The sequence below is a fragment of the Perca fluviatilis genome, chromosome 7 (assembly GCF_010015445.1).
Source record: "Perca fluviatilis chromosome 7, GENO_Pfluv_1.0, whole genome shotgun sequence".
Classification (NCBI taxonomy): Eukaryota; Metazoa; Chordata; class Actinopteri; order Perciformes; family Percidae; genus Perca; species Perca fluviatilis.
Genome location: NC_053118.1, coordinates 24,534,585 through 24,551,634, shown reverse-complemented (window position 1 = coordinate 24,551,634; position 17,050 = coordinate 24,534,585).

The following is a 17,050-nucleotide window of genomic DNA, read 5'->3' as shown; positions in this document are numbered from 1 at the left end:
ATAAGAAATTTAAAAATCAATGCACTTAGCGCCAGGAAATCAATGGGCCTAATCGGGATGCCAATCGGCCCAGTCAAAACAATTAAGAGGGTAGAAAAATGTTTAACAACCTCCTCTCTCTTGCTTACATAGACACAGGGGAGAGAGACGGAGGCCTAAAGAGGAATATCAGAGGCAGACAGAGAGGGATGAGATGGAGTGATATATGGGAAGGAAAGGCTCAGGAGAAAAAGCTCAAAGCTTAGACCCAAGGAAAGCAGGATTGGAGGGAGGGGCTGAGAAAGGCAGGGAGCGAGGGACTGGAATGGAGATAAAGAACAGTAAAAAGGAAGAATATGATGCAGTGGGGTGACAGTCATGAAGGACAACAGAGGAGAAAAGGGAAAGTTGAAGGATGTGGGTGGAAGGACAGAGCCAGATTCCTAATCCACACTTTTTACACAAATATTTTCGCTTTCGTTGCAAAAAGAAACATGTAAAAGATCTGAGGGTTACAAATAAGGTTACGGTTTGTGATCAGACACACAAAAGTAATACCCTCCCTCTGGAAGTGGCGCTATTTGGTTCATCAAAGGCATCCAAACCAGCTGCTCCCTATGGTCAGAGACAGTACAGTGTAGCACTCATCCTCACCAGACAGCCAATCAACTGACAGCCCAATCACAAACAACCCACTGTTGAACACTTCCAAATCAACGACATCAAAAAGAAGACATTCTCTCCCTGTTGAAGCGTCCAATCATACCGAGTGTTTGTCAGGCCGGGCACCCAATGAGGAAGCTGTGGATGAGTGCGGGAACGGCAAAATGGGTTGGCGTGTGGTGGGGGGGCTAATTTGGGGTCAATCAATAGATCTCCCCTCTCTCTATCTTCTGCCTGCTCACCACGCTAAAATCAATGGGAAAGCCAATAGTTCCCCGCCCCAGTGTGGATTAGTGAACACACAACTAATCAGCCAGTCACTGAAACTGACATCTCAGCTATTAACCTATTGATACAGGAGACACGTGTTAGACACACACACACACACACACACACACACACACACACACACACACACACACACACACACACACACACACACACACACACACACACACACACACACATTCCAATACATACAGCTGCAGTAGCAACGAGCGGAATATGGACAAACAAACACACAGAAAGGCTGTTTGAAGCTCCGTTTAAATAGCAGACACATTCGTTATAAATCTTATCTCATGTAAAATTAGAAATATTCCCAAAACAATATGGCCTGTTGCCCAGTGGTGTGATTAAGAAAGCAAAACTCCGAGCAGTGATGCTTTTTTAATCTCACAAGTCTGATAGTTGAGCTGTTTAACTATTGGACTGACCATCAACACCAACAATGTTCTCTGATTCAGAAGCAGCCAAGAGCCAGTCTCTCTCTCCTCTCCTCCCAGACATTACATCACATCAAATCACGTGCCTCATCTTTTCTGTGGGATCCCTGGCTTTAAGGGTCAAAGGGGGGACTCAAAATGACTCTGTGCGGACGTCAGCTTCGCTCTAATTCAGGTTTCAGCCACTGGCCAGCCAGCCAGCAGCCTCCGATAAGGAAAGAGGGAGTACTGTACATGTTCGAGAGAGAGAACGCGTGTTTGCTTGTAACACGGTGGCACATTGCCGGTTCAGACTGGTATATACATTTGACATATACAAGAGATTTTATAATAACTGGTTGTCAAGATATTGTGATAATAAACAGCAGAAGCATGCTGAAATTTCACTATTTTACGAGTTACTTTTTAATATAATCCAAACATCTGATTTAAGGTACATTTAACTGATAAGTGATTTAACATATGCCTGTCAAAATCACATTATGGACAATAAATTGCACAACTTAAAAGAAAACCATTGCCGGGGTTTGATGCCAAAACACCTCGCTGAGTTTCCTCAGGAAGATAAAATAATATGTACCTGGCTCTTAAGAGGAGCACTACACAAGGATCATTTTTCAAAAATAACAGCCTGACTAGCTTTCATCCCTTACTTTTGAAAGCTCTCTTGTTTTCTGAGATTGCCTCTCCTTCCTCTGTTCCTCCCCCCTCCCCTCCCCTCTCTGTCATGTTTTAGTTTTCATATGTTGGTTTTGTTCTTCCTCATTTTCCCCTTGTGTAAAAAATGAAAGGCTGAAAATAGGATGAGTGAGGGGGAAAAAAGGCAGGAGGCAAAAGCAGCGACTGTACATCAGTGAAATCACTGTCTGCAGTGCTGAGACTGCTCTCTTCTCCGCACTGACAGTTACAGACTTCAATACAGCCCCCAACCACATCCATATACATCACACTCTGCAAACCAAACCTTATCCATAGACAATGCAAAATTCTTCCTTTGCCCAGCGTTGAATTACTGTATACCAATGTGATATTCTTACAGCATGACAAGAGGAACAGCATTGATCAGCCACAGGCAGCTGCATAAAAACACCCTTTAAATTGCATTCAGACGTACAAGCTATTTGAAAAGCTACATGCATGTTTTTTGAATTAGTTATCAACCATGCACATTGTAGTGTGACAGCCGAGGCAAAGCAAGGATAACTGTCTGTCTTTTCCTATCTCTTTCTTCTTGACATCCTTTCCGCAATCCTTTTTCACACGTTAAACGCACAAAGAGAATGGAAGTGAGAGGCGTATGAATAGGAGTAGATTTTTGTTTTGTTTTTCTTTTCCTCTCTTCGCAGACTTTATTTCCATGGTTGACCCATCATGAGAGGCAGGCAGTCATGGCTCGGACGACATGCCTCTACATTTAGGCCCAATCCACACCTCGTCCTCCACACTGTTGTGGTTGTGATGGAGATGGAGAGCGAGAAACTTATTGAGAGAGAGAGACCTAGAGGAAGAGAGCGGAGGAGAGAGAGAAAGTGTGAAGGGGTATTGTTGAGCTATCCAGGCAAGTCTGGATGCATTGGTTCCGTATAACATTCCTATTCCACTTCAACAGAAGGATGCTGCCATTCTGAGAGAACGCAATCCTGATTTCTCGCTTGAGACCCAATATCTGCACCATACAAATAGGAGGATATGGAGGGAATGCGATACAGACTTGGAATATGGCTCTTTCTTCTTATCCTGCTCAGCCATATTGATGTTTTTGAGCCTTTCATTGCTCAGCCAAAATGAAGTCTTTCAGGGCCGGAGCCATTGACAGATTAAGAAAACATATCCTATTTTGTAGGACATGACAGAGGCTTACTTGTTATCTGAATAATATGAGGGCTGCTGAGGTGGCACGGAAACACTATTTGTGAAACATTGTGTGGTTAAACTCAGGGGTGAAATTACAGCCCGCTCTCACAACAAAAAAGTCAAACCGTGGAAGCGAAAGTACTTTTTCACTGTGGTTTAGCATCAATTTAGCTTTTTTCCCTTTTCTTCATCAGCTTATAGGGGGGGTAAAAAACATAACATTTTGTTATATAATTGATAATGGAAAAATCAGTCACTGATTACTCTCCAATATCCATAACCAAAACTTCTAACTTGGCCCTCAGGTAAGGCTGAAAACGTTGAGCTATAAATGGCAACACTGCTGAACCCTCACACAACAGAGAGACTGACAGGCTGGAAATCACGAAAGCCAAATCACAGAAAATTTATCACATCAAACAAAATGGCCGCAGTGTCTAAAATTGGTGGAGGAAAAAAAAATCTCTGCCATGTGACAACTGCACAATAATTTTTGCTACATAGAAAAATGGCATTAGTTAAGTCTACATTTAAATCTAGCACGAGAGGCAAGCAAGCAACATATAAAAATAGAGGCTCAGCAGAGATTTAGTGGCAAAAAGAGGATGTGTGGATAATAACAAAGAAAACAACAGGGGGGAAAAACTGAAAAAAAGGTCCAAGAGATGAACGACAGAAAATAAGGTGTGCTGCAGTCATCTGGAGTGTGTAAAAGGGTTATACTGAGATGTGGCATGTTCAGATGCGATAGACAGAAAGGAGAAAAAGGAGGAGGTGGGTAAGAGAGAGGTACAGGGAGAACAATTGAAAAAGGGCTGGTAGAGAGAGGGAAGAAGAGATTTAGGATTAAGGAACGAGTGTGGGGTAAAAGGAGAAGGATTAGGGGTTTGGGTGAGAGTAGGACAAAGTGAGAGGTGGGCAGGATAGAGGAGGGGAGAACAGGAGAGCAAGAGACACAGAAAGAGAAACTGCACAGGGCTTTTGACAGAGAGAGCAGGGATAAAAAGATGTATTTTTCCTGCCTCTGTTGTCCTCCCTCTCCTCTGGACAACTTCCCGCTGCTCTCCCCCTCTCTGCTGCCTTCCTCCTCTGTCTGACACAGTGGGAAGATAGGAAGGAAACCTAATCGAGCCAGACACACTGGCTGCTCTCTGCTGACACTCACAGGCGGAGGGCGGGCACTACAAATTCTGCTGACCAGCCCAGCCGAGACCCCCCTCACCTATCGGCCGGAGCGGCCATCAATCCGGCACAATAGCCTTAGGGAGGCTGTATGAGATGGGATGTGAGGGAAGGGGATGTGGTCCTGCGATGCTCAATGGGTAACGCACAGCACTAACACTGTCAAGAATTAGGAGTTTAATGCCTGCTGGGCATGAGAGAAAATATGTGGGTACTGGCATCCGTCACTATAATGTAAAGAATGATCTGGCATCCGATAGTATTGGTAAAAAAAAGGGCTCATATGATGAATAACCATAATAATCACACTTAAAACCTTTACCATTACAATAGCCTGGAACATGTGGTTGATTAATTGATTAGTTGATCAAAAGAAAATGGGTTCTAGTTATGAAAATAAATGCAATAATAAAATAATGCAGTAATCCTCTAAATAATTTTACAAGAAAAAAACACTTGCTTAGTTCTGTTTCATATTTAGTAAAATGTGTATTCGATTTTTTTTTGTTTATTACAGAGTATATTATTGAATTATAAAAAAAATCATTACACAATAATGAAAGTAAACTTTGCACATTTGCAGCTGATAAGTAGAGAAATGCATTTGCGGTGTTGGAGCACTATAGCAGTTAGAAATAAATAAAACTGTGGTACTGATTCTGTTACACAACTTAATGTAAACTGTATTAGAACTGAATTTCAGATAGCTGTTGTTTATACATCTGATGCATTTGTTTGTCACATAAAAGTTGTGCAATTGTCCCAGTATAGATGGTAAATGCTGGTAATTGTTTTTATTTTTGCAGAATTAAACATTGTTATATCCACAGCTTGCACCTATATGAAAGGAAAGCTGCCACCATCACTGCTTGTAGCCATGCAACTAAAAACAGCAGTTCCACAAGATAGTTGAGCTTACAGTAATTTTGTTTTTTCTTGTCAAATTTTAAATACTATCCAGACTCCAGGCCTCCTCTGACACTTCAAATCATACCTTAAAAGAGAAAACATTATTTAACTGTTGTGCTCACCACTGCGCATGAAAACGGTATGTATGTTTTCATTTTAAGATAGAAATCTACAGGATTCAGGTGTAAACTGGCGTATACAAAAGCATGGGTGTGGCAGGGTGCCAGGGTGTGAGCATGTACGGGGTCCAAAGCTGTGGCAGTGGGGCCGACGCTGGGCTACGTCCTGCAGGTAAAATGGACGAGGGTCAGTGTGTGTATGTTTGTGTGTGTGTGTCTGTGTGTGTGTGTGTGGGGGGTGTATGCCTCCCAGGTCATTGTGTGGGGGGAGGTAGTCATTACAGACTGACCGTTACGGTGACAAGCAGTGACACACTGAGGCTTCACTCGGGGGAATTAGATGGTGGACAGACGATGGGATGTGCAAAGGTTGTGTGGACATTGTACACGCGCTGAATTGTTCTTTTTTACTCTCTATACATTAAGTAGCTATGTGTGTACATGTGTGATTGTGATGCTGTGTTGCCATATATATATGTGTGTGTGTGTGTGTGTGTGTGTGTGTGTGTGTGTGTGTGTATGTGTGTCTAGGCTAGATAGCACATATTTGCTAATCTGGAAGGGGTAGCTGGGGAAGGGGGTAGGGTCAGAAGCCGTGGTCAGGTGTTAATTCACTGCTTCAAACCAGAGCCAAGCACCAAAACAAAAACCACAAGGATATATTCAAGGTCCAGTGTGGTTACCACCTCTTTGTCCCTCCCCCTGCCGATTTCATCTTTAGACTCCCCCTTGCTCTTACTTTCCTCCCTTCTGTCCTAAATTTCACCTCCTCTAATTCCATCTTCTCCCCCTCTCCCTATGCTCTCTCCTCTCGCTGGCCGGTCCAGTACCACCTTCTCCCCCAGCTGTTAGACACCCAAAGGTCATTCTGTCTGCAGGGTCATCAGTCTGGGATGAAGCTGAACTTTGACCCCAAGCCCTTGATGTATTCCAACCACAAACCCGCAGACACACTCACATAATGGGCATGTGTGGCCTCACAAGAGGCCTGCTTCATTGTGGTCATTTTTGATCAATTTATCACTTCTCTTTTGTCACTTATTAAAGTCTGTGCTGGTGAAGCTTCACTCTGTGCGGCTGCTGTACTGGTTGAGTGGTCAGGTTAAGAAACGCAACGCCATGACAACAGGATCCTTTCAGATGATTAATTCAACCACCATTTATCAGCTAATCAATGTGGCGATGATCGTGAATTGCCCATTGATTACACTCAATAACCACAATTGATACATGACTATGTGGGGAAAAACAAATCCTTCCACAGGACACAGACAGAGTCGTCTGCAACGTGTACTCACAAACCCAAAAAAAGACAACATGACGTTTGGACAATTTCTCTTCATTTTCCTCAATAGCAAAGTAGCCTAGATGAAAATATATTATTGACATTAAGCACCGCACTGACAATATGCCTGACTTTTTGGTTATCCTTAATAGTTTCTATGTGTAATATATAGTATGTTTACACCAACCATAAGCTACATCTTAAATATAAAGACATTATATTTAAATTAATATATATTATTAACACACGTTTTCATAATATTTTTCCGTAAGTAGACAAATTATTTCAGAAATTATTGAAACCATACGCAGTACACTTCGCAGGGCACTTGTCTTTCATTTTGGGGTGGAAGTTTTATATTTAGGCAAATGCTACATTTATATATTCTGTATATACCTACCGGTCACTGCTGGCCCCTTCTTGTCACAAAAACGATGAATCGTGCAACTGCAATCTTTCCGCCTTAATTGAGGGACTGGCCAAGCGACCTTTGACCTGGGGTCATTACCGCATTGTGCACCGGGCCGCGGAGAGCAGCCACACCATTTGGGAAAGGGAGTCGTGAGCAGAAAATTGATTAATTTTGTATGGCCTGTGGTGCTTGATAACAACTAGAGGTGGCCAGTAACAAAAAAAATTTATAGAAAAATCTACATCAAAGCCTACAAGAACGATTTCGCTTTGAGACACCAAAACTGAGCCAATAAACCGTTTTATGAAATGAGCTTTCGGACAGGCTGTATAGACTTTAACATAAACCATAAAATTGAATGTATCGGTTGTGTGGTCTGTTTCAAGTTGATAAGGTGACAGGGTGTCAGGATGCCAGTTCTCCAAAAAAAAAAAAAAAAAACTGCCCCAGCTCATATACAGGCTTATCATTGTAACATGCATCTCAATCCCATTTGGATAATCTAAGAAATATCAATAATCACTTTCCCTGAAAACGCTGCTTTTAAAATCCAGGCAGAATTATAGGCTATTGAGACCTTTTTATGAAGATACTGTATCGGGATATCTGCTTGCAGTTTTATTTTTCGAAATGTGCAGGTGCCATCACTTAATTAACAGCCTTTGAATATATTCTGTGTTTTTGACTTGACTCCTTATTATGGAAACTTTATAAAACTGCAGGTATTAGGCTATACTCGTCCTGATACATTTACAAGCAAGTCAAATTGCACTTTAGATTTATTTTACCTCTTCACTTTTCACATTTTTATCCGAATAAAAGAAAAAGAAAGGTTTTCTAAATATTTTCTAAATAGCCCCTGTATTGTAACGATTGTCTTAGGTCTAATTTGTTTCCAATAGAAACGCGTCCGTACGAGTTTATGTTGTCTTTTAATGCGTTAAACTCAAACAGTCACAATGCTGTCTGCTCTTGTGTTATATTTACTTTATTTATATTTGCACAAGACGACATTTTAAACAATTACTCCTGGTAATACCAGCCTGACAATGTTTGACAATATTTGACAACAAATACATGATTAGACCAATAAAAGCGAATTACACACACTAAGGTGCAAGTAAAATAAAAGGCCTGCTGAATATGGGAATTAGAGTTGCGAAATAGTTTTTTTGCAATTTAAAAAAAAAAATAAGCTCAAAATTAAAATCGAAATTTTTAACACCCTAAAGGCTGTATATCATACTCTGTTTACCTATACCGCTTTAAACACTGAAAAAGGAAACAATAAGTAATTACATTTTATTTAAATAATATGCATACATCCATAAATAGATTTTTTGGCGTAACAAGTTCCGCAGGATAGGCTGCAATATTGAAAAAGGATCAGAACTCGGAATTAGTCTTAAAATATTAATATGCAGAAAACATCTGCATGGAAATTTACATATTCTCAGGCAAAACGTAAACATGAACACCTGTAGACTGTCGATTTAAAAAGCGAAATGAAGTTTTAAAAAAAAAAAAGTTCGATATGACCAATAACTTTGAGTCGATCTGTGGATGCGGAGCGATTTGGAAATTTTGACTTTAAATGCAAAGCAACAGTGTTTAAAGTTCTCACCACAACTGCAACAGAATTCAAATTCTATTCGCTTTAAATTCTGGGTTTTAATTTAATTCCAAGCAACATTTCAGTTATAAGTTAAGTTATGGGTATATTTACTGTTCAATTACGCAAATCATTTGGAATAGTCTATTTAAACACACAAACTCACACACACATGTTGGCATATTGACATTGAAATTACACTGAATGGTTAGGACGCATATAATGATATAAAGAGACCACAACTCAAAACACCAACTATTGACGAGCATTATTATCATTATCGCGCATTAAGGAAACGTTTGGACACATGAAAAAAATTAGCTGTTGTTAGCATTATTATTTGACCTACTATTATTAGATATTAAGACGCAATATAGGTAAGTTTAGGGCTCTCGTGTGAATAAAGCATTATTTATCTATGGAGCAAGCATGAATATGCAACTAAGAAGTGATTTTAATGAAACATCCTTTTCTTAATAAGAGTGGTGCATAATATGCAAACTGGGGTAAAATAAATTACCCAAATACATGACATGACATATCTTGAATAAAAAAAGCGTCTCTTTTTCTTGCCTTAGAGCTGCATTCTCAACGAGAGCTGCCGGCTGACCACCGTGCTGTGCCTCGGTCTCATGGGGTTTAAAGTGTGTGCACTGTGGCTCACACTTCTCATGTTTGGCTGCTTTTTATGATGGCGACTCTGAGCCGTTCGCACCTACAGCTTGGTGTTTTTCATTATACAAAGGCACTACTAAATTAATCTATAACGAGACGAAATACGCCCTCGCAATGGCACGTCATACAGTTTCAAATTTACCTTAAACATACGTTGAAAAGCTCGCGTGGTGACGTGCAACATCTTGGCTCTAAAACCGGCAGTATAATCTACCTTTAGATTACATATTTACCTCCCAAAATCAAATATGCAACCCCGGGACACTCAGGCCTTGTGACAGTGTCGTCAGCTGAAAGTAGAAACAGAATGATTCCCATCAACACGTTTTGTTTTGAACATGTGAGGGCTTGTAGAGGCACTAGTGAGCTAGGCTACATCCTTGTAGTGTGTATTATTTTAATGGAGATCAAAGGTCAAGCAGAAATGTGTTTGGAAACCACATCTGAACCAAACCGCAGCAGTGATCATTCAGGACCACTGCCTGCCCCCTCTAAGGTGTGTGTCTATCAGTGCAAACCGAACACATGTTATCACAACGATGTTTAAGCGATGTTCTGGTGGTGAAATGACAGGATTACAGGACTTTGTTACGCGGTTTTAGACGATGTGGCTGCAGAGTTTTGGTAAATGATCATCGGGGACCGTGCAGGCAGCCAGCGGACAGCGGGAGCTCAGCAGCCAAGCAGAGCGAGAGGCAGGCAACGGCAGGGAGGTGTCCACTGTCCGCTCTCCTCTTCTCCTCTCTGCCGGTGCGAGCTCTCTGCTCGGCTTTATAAAGCCCATAGATCCCCTCCTTTTAATTGATTTTCTCATAATTAACTCAGTCTGTCCATCGATTTCCCTTCGGCGGCGTATCAGCCCTCACCGTGCAGTTGTTATTGTGCTATCTGCGGCCATCGGGATACCGACGAGCAAATATCGACCACACTGATTAAACCCCTCACGGCGCAGGTGAATGTGGCCGTAAACTGCTGTGTTACAGGCTACATTATGCACAAATTAAGACACAGGTTTCCCATTAACACACCGGCCTGCGCACCCACCTGTGCGTAAAGAGCGCTCTAATCAGCAGTGGCCTTTCACAATTAGGAGTCAACAACACAGAGGACTGAAAATGAGTCAAAGGAGTTTATATAGTGTAAATCGCTTTCTCTATTTAAACATAATTTATCTCCTCAAGCCAAACCTCCATGCCACCACATGTGCATACATTCAAATGTGAGCGTCGTTACGCGCAGAATAACAAACTGCATACAGCAACAGTGACAACAACCACACTTCGTTCATATGAGACAAGGAATATAAACATTAGCAGATGATGGGAGAAAGCATTGCAGGTGCAGAGCTGCAGCGTGACTTCCGTATATGCATAACACACAGAACATATTCCAAATCAAATATTCCCGCTATAATACAACATGCAGAGCAGGCAAGAAGACACAACGCTATTCGTCCACAGAGCAAAGGAGCAAGGGAGGGACAGAGAGAGAGAGAGAGAGAGAGAGAGAGAGAGAGAGAGAGTCAGAACACGAGGGTTGCCCCTGTGAATTAATTTCTATCTAATCAATAAAAAAGAACAAGACCATCCCCGCACAAAAAAAAATCATTAGGACCGATATTTTTCTAGCCCATCTCTCCACTGCCTTTCCCAGGGACGATGCCGTGAGTGCCGGGCTCCCCTGCAAGTGGATTTAAATCTTTCGCCTTTTGAATTGACACAGAAAGATTGTGATTTGAGAAAGGGAAAGGGGGAGTGTATATTACAGCTTAGGAGAGGAATGGTTAAAAGACACATGGAGGAAAAGAAGTTAAGTCTGCAGGATGCATATCTGAACCATCCCTTCACGCGCGCCCCTAGAATCATTTCCTTGTTTTTTTTGTGGATGTGAAAATTTACCAGTGCTTCCATCGGTGAACGTCTCCATCCCCGCCATGCGAGCAGCCTGTCTGGACAAGAGAGGGATGGAGAGCAAAAAGATGGGGGAGAGGGTACGGGGGCAGAGGTGTGTGCAAGAGGGGCCAGTGCATGGGGCGGCTGATCTGGGTTGGGGGCTCAGCATTAAACTGAGGGGTGGAGGGGTTAGAGGTGAGGCGGGGTGGGGTGGGGGAGGTTTGGAAGGATATGGCAACACCCTAACCTTTCATGTCCCCCTTTTCTCTCGCTCTCTCTCCTTGTCCCTCGTTGTCCCCGTTCCTCTCTCAATCTCTCACCCTCGATGTGTGTCTCTCAGCGGTTTCCATGGCAACCCGGTGGCTGTGCTGCTGAGGAGAAAGAGCTCTGGGCGCGTGCACGAGACAGGGAATGAGGGAGCAAGGCGAGACGGTCGTTTGCAGTGCAAGGTGGGGACCATGAAACATCTTAGGTAATTAGCAATCAGAGGTATTTCAAAGATGAAATATAACTGCACAAACCTCATGTTATGTTCTTCTAAAGATGCCAGTTTGCCAGTGTGATAGAGCCCATTTACTTTGTAGGGGCAAGATGTTTCAAGGAGCCAGCGTGACCCAGCTGCTGAGTGGCCTGCATAAGAATGGCATTGAGTATGTACAAACAACCATAAAGTTCTGCAAGGTTAGATTTTAAAAACGGGTTACGGGAGGTTTTACTCTAAATTCTGTAACTTCATGACATGACAGATGTTTCTGATAGTGAATATTCAGCAGGAGCTCTGCCGCTTTGAACATGAGGCCTGCTTAAATTGGTAATTCATCTATATACTGCCACCTACAGGTCGTAGAAAACAGTCCTTCCTGCTCAGCATGAGAAACGTGCAGGTCCTTTCTGCTCACACACTTACTAACAAGAGACTTACTACTTACTAACTTACTAACACTTCATTCATTTGGTTTGCATCATTCATTTGATTTACCAATGCAACCGGTCTGACATAACTTAATGAAGAAAGTTACACCAGATGTTGTGCAATGAAATACAATCTATTCTTGCAAAACTGAATAAGGAATACATCCAATAAAAATGGGGAATGACATGCAGCAAAGGGCCACAGGTCGGAATCTAACCCACGGCCACTGCGGTAAGGACTGAGCCTCTGTACATGGGGCGCACGGTCAACCAGGTGAGCTACCCAGGTGCCCCATATGTTGTCTTTTTTAAAATCTCTTTTGAAATCTGTTGTAACTGACTATAGCTTTACAACCACACGGTGCAGAAGTAAAAAAAGGAAGAAGGCGTTCGAGAAGATCACCTAATCTAATTTTCTCTCCTCAATAAAAGCCATAGAATTTCCCCCATCAGAGAGATGTACCATATGCTGCAGGGTATACATATAATAAAGGCAGCCCCAGTGGGCCGGCAGAAGGCTGTAGTGTCTATCAGCTTTAGATGACACGTTTCAATAGGAGACTGATTTAGGCCTGAGCTACCACAAGATGACTTGAGTCTCCATCCAATCAAAGAGGTGCGAAGAACACCTGCGGACAGTGGAATAAAGTCTACAGGAGGATGAGGACCGGTGTCCTGCAACACAACCCAGCATTACATTAGCTTTTGCACCCCAATACAATTTGCACCATGGAAGACAAGGCCACCTCTGATGCCTCTATGAAGTGTTTTAGGCAATAAACCGAAGTCACCTCGCCACATGTTCAGTGTGCTATGGTGTAAAAAAGAAAATAAAGGCTGCTTTATACATTTGAGTCCAAGTTAATCCCTACTGCAGGTTATAGAAAGTGAAAACACATGTTGAAATTGATCAATTCATTAAAAAAACACTACGGTTTTATTATTTGCAATTTTGGCTCAATCATTGTTTCTCTCTTACCATGCTCCCCCTGGTTGTTTGGTCCCCAGGCTACTGCAGCACAAGGGCTGCCACTGTCCTGCCCCAGCTCCGTAACCATAGCAACGGGATCTTTGACCCCGTCTGTGGAATCCTTGACCTGGATGTATATCAGCGAGGCATCAAAGGAGCCTATTGGCTGAAAGCTGCTGCTGTGCTGAAGCCGCAGAGGAGGGGTGACTGTGGCAGTGGTGATGGGGTGTGGGCTCTGAGGGTCAGTAGCAGGCCGAGAAGATGGGAGGATTCTGGGGTCCGCTGCGGCTGACGTACTCAAAACATCCCTTCAGCTAGGGGTGCAAGATATATCGACTCAATATCGTTATCGCAATATCACGTTCATCGAAAGTGCCGCAATAAGTATGCAATATTTTCTTTATTTTGTGGAGCGCTGCATCTCTTCAGTTGGTTGTGCGGCTTAGTTGTGTTTGATTTAGAGCCCGCTTGAAACGCTATAATGATCATCATTTCATTGGCCAGTTACTGTGGCATTTGCACGTTAGCGCACTGGTCCAATACATGACAAACCCTATGGAGCATACCACGTGTGTACATATTTCAACAGAGTGACAGTGTAAGTGAAGAAATAGAGACAACAAAACGGAACGAATCACAGAAGCTAAATAAAAGTCGTGTCTGGTAGTCTTTATTTATTTATTTTATACTTTACAACCAGTAAAACATGTCCTGTTCTGTAGACATGGTCATTATTTATTCATTCATGTTGGACCAGTCCAATATGACTGTCAGTTGAAATAAACCTTGTGTTGTAAGAACATTTGTTTAATTACTATTTTCATGCATTTTCCCATAATTTTTGTAATTTTACCTGTTTAAAAATATCTAAATTAATATCGATATCGCAATATTCATAATCAATATCGCAATATCACATTTTGTCAATATCGTGCAACCCTACCTTCAGCTGTGGCTTGTTGTGCCTTGATCACTAGCTTTGGACAATGAGGGTGTTATTTAAAGCATAAAGACATTCTGATACCATTCTGATCTGACACCACTATCATATACTGTATGTCTGTAAGTATTAAGTTAGAGCCAGCAGCCAGCTAGCTTAGCATAAAGACTGCAGACAGGGGTGAACAGCTACCCTAAGAAAAGAAAATTCCAATAACCACCACCCTTAAAGCTTACTATTTAAAGAACTCATGGCATCTGGCCAAGTAATAGTACCCCACATAATCGACTGTGAAATCACAAATTGTTAATATAGCATGTTAATTACTTTACAGGTGCTGGTAGGCAGACTTTGTTACCTTTGGACAGGCCAGCTGTTTCCCATGTTTCCCAATCTTTGCACTAAGCAGTTTATAACAGATACATATATATGACAGTTGTATAGATCTTCTAAAGATCTTCTTGGCTAGAAACATAGTTCACAAAATGTGAAATTATTCCTTTAAGCATCCAGACTGATTGGAAGATTGTGGAAGACTTTCTGCACAGATCTGTTCTGGGAGACACATTTCTGAGGTTCAGTCATAGCCATAACGAGTGATGCAGTAGTCTGAGCAAGTTTTAAAGCAAGATGAAATAAAAGGGTTGGAGATATGTCAGTGGGTGTAAAGCTGGGTCCAGATGGTAGCAGTCCAGTTGTTTGAGGAGTGTCATGGAGATGCCTCAGAGACCTAATTCCTCTGGGAGAGGGCAATCTGTTGGATAGAAGGGTGGGACTTGTTGAGGATGCTCTGCCTATAACTTGTCCTTGGATATTTGTGAGCATTATTATGTTCCTGAGTGCTCCAGATATGCGCCCCAATTTCTTTGACAAACAAATCTCTCATAGTGGCAGGGTCATCCAAGTGAGAGTCATTGTTGCAACACGGCAGCATCCTTTGAGTTGGATCTCTGTAGTTTTGCAGACTTCTCAGTGCCTGGGTCTCCCTATGGGCATCACATCACTGGTCTTGCTTTAAGACTGGGTGTGGTAAGAACTGGGCTTTCAAGAATCTCAGTTTTCCCCAAGGCAGGCCTGGGGCAGTTTAGCTGGCCATCAAACAGGCCTACTCTGAACAGTGTAGAAACAGCCCTATCAGGTTTTTCCCCCCGAGGGTTGGTCCCGCTTATTGTTCTCCATGATGGCTCGTCAATAATAAAACTTCATTGTACACTCTGCGTTTTTAAAGAGGTGGGGGGTGTCAGAGTGCTCTTAACTGACCTAATAGTGTCTTTAAGTCAGCAAGTGACAAGGAAGTACAGCTAAAACAGTGCCCTAAATATTTAAAACAAAAGAAAGAGACACGAGAGATCTGAGAGCAGAACTGAATCAACAAGAATGGGCCCCGAAATGTCAATAAAAATGACAATTAATTTAGCTTTGTTGCACAGCATCGATGGCTGCGGTTTGTGTGCACAATGGATTAAAGAAATATAAGTTAATAGATAAATTATTTACATTTTAAAAACTTTGGTTATTAAAATAAATTATAAATCAAAAAATCAAATCCGTTTTTTCCTCTGTGTCTGTTCATATCAAATCTGAGAGGTTCCTTCACTGGTCTAAAATGCCATGATGAACTAATTAGAAAAAGTCACCCGTCACAGTGCTTGCAACTGAAATGAGGAGACTCTTCAAAGTGCCCTTTAGCCGACATTTACATTATTTATTAATGGCTTGAAGGCCGCGTTGGTCTACATCAGAGCACTTAATTATGTCTAAGGAAGTCCAGCGAGTCAAAGACCCCACTCAATATCATAAACAAGCAACACGTATGTATAAAAAAAAAACATTTCTTAAGGTTACATTGAAACAAACATACTGACTCATCTCTGCCATTCCTTTTTAACATAAATATTGATTTAGCATCATCACAACTCTGATCCTGAAAACATACAACTTGACACAAGGCATAACATTCTCCCTATTTATTTTTGCCCTAGATTTTGAGGAGGTGCCATAATCTTTGTAGTACTACATGAATGTTAAGTATAATGTCATACGGGAAAGCACATACATTTTCTTTTAAAAGCAGAAAGAAAAGTGCACAATCTTAAATTTACAGGACAGGACTTTAGCTGTAAGGTTGTTGGCAATTTAATCGGGAGAAAGGCTATAAAGATTTTTTGAAAACGAAATGAAGAAGCACCATAATATCCATTTAATAGCTTAGGAAGCCATGAAATACATTTTACTATAAGTATCACTCATTTTGGTTTAAGAATCCTTCTTAACATCAGCAGTTTCACTGTTATTTTGTGCCTAAAAATGGCAGCTAAATGTATACTATAACTAACACTACGGTTTGTTAAATGTTCAGTTTGTTCAGGTGTAATTAATGATTTTTTTTAAACTATAATTTTAGGTACTATCTATAGGAAGTTATCTTGTGGACAGAAAATTACATTTTCATAAACCTATAGATAATCTTAACTGGAAATAATTTACATATTGTTTTGCAAAAATTCTAAGTGTAAAAACGTGTCTTACATCCTACAACTCAACACGCAAACCAGCAGTTTTGTGTAATTACGTACACTGTAATTGCTGGGCCTTTAAGCATGTGAATAGCACAAGGAAGAAAGGTGGGTCGTTTGAGAAGACGTACGAAGCACACACACCATTCTTGGGTTTCATCATGCTGACAGCTTAGAGCAAGGAGAAATAATTAAGGATCTGATCCACAGTGACCTGCACTCGATGAACCTCTTCAGACCGTTTGGGGGCAGGAGGAGGGCACACTCCCACTAATACAGGTACGGAGGGCGAAGGACTGGGAGAAAGAGATACAAGATGAGACAGAGGGACTTCAGAAGATGACAAGTTGTGCTAGGTGTAAGGGGTTTATGCTGATTTGTATAAGGCTTATTTTCAAAACTTCC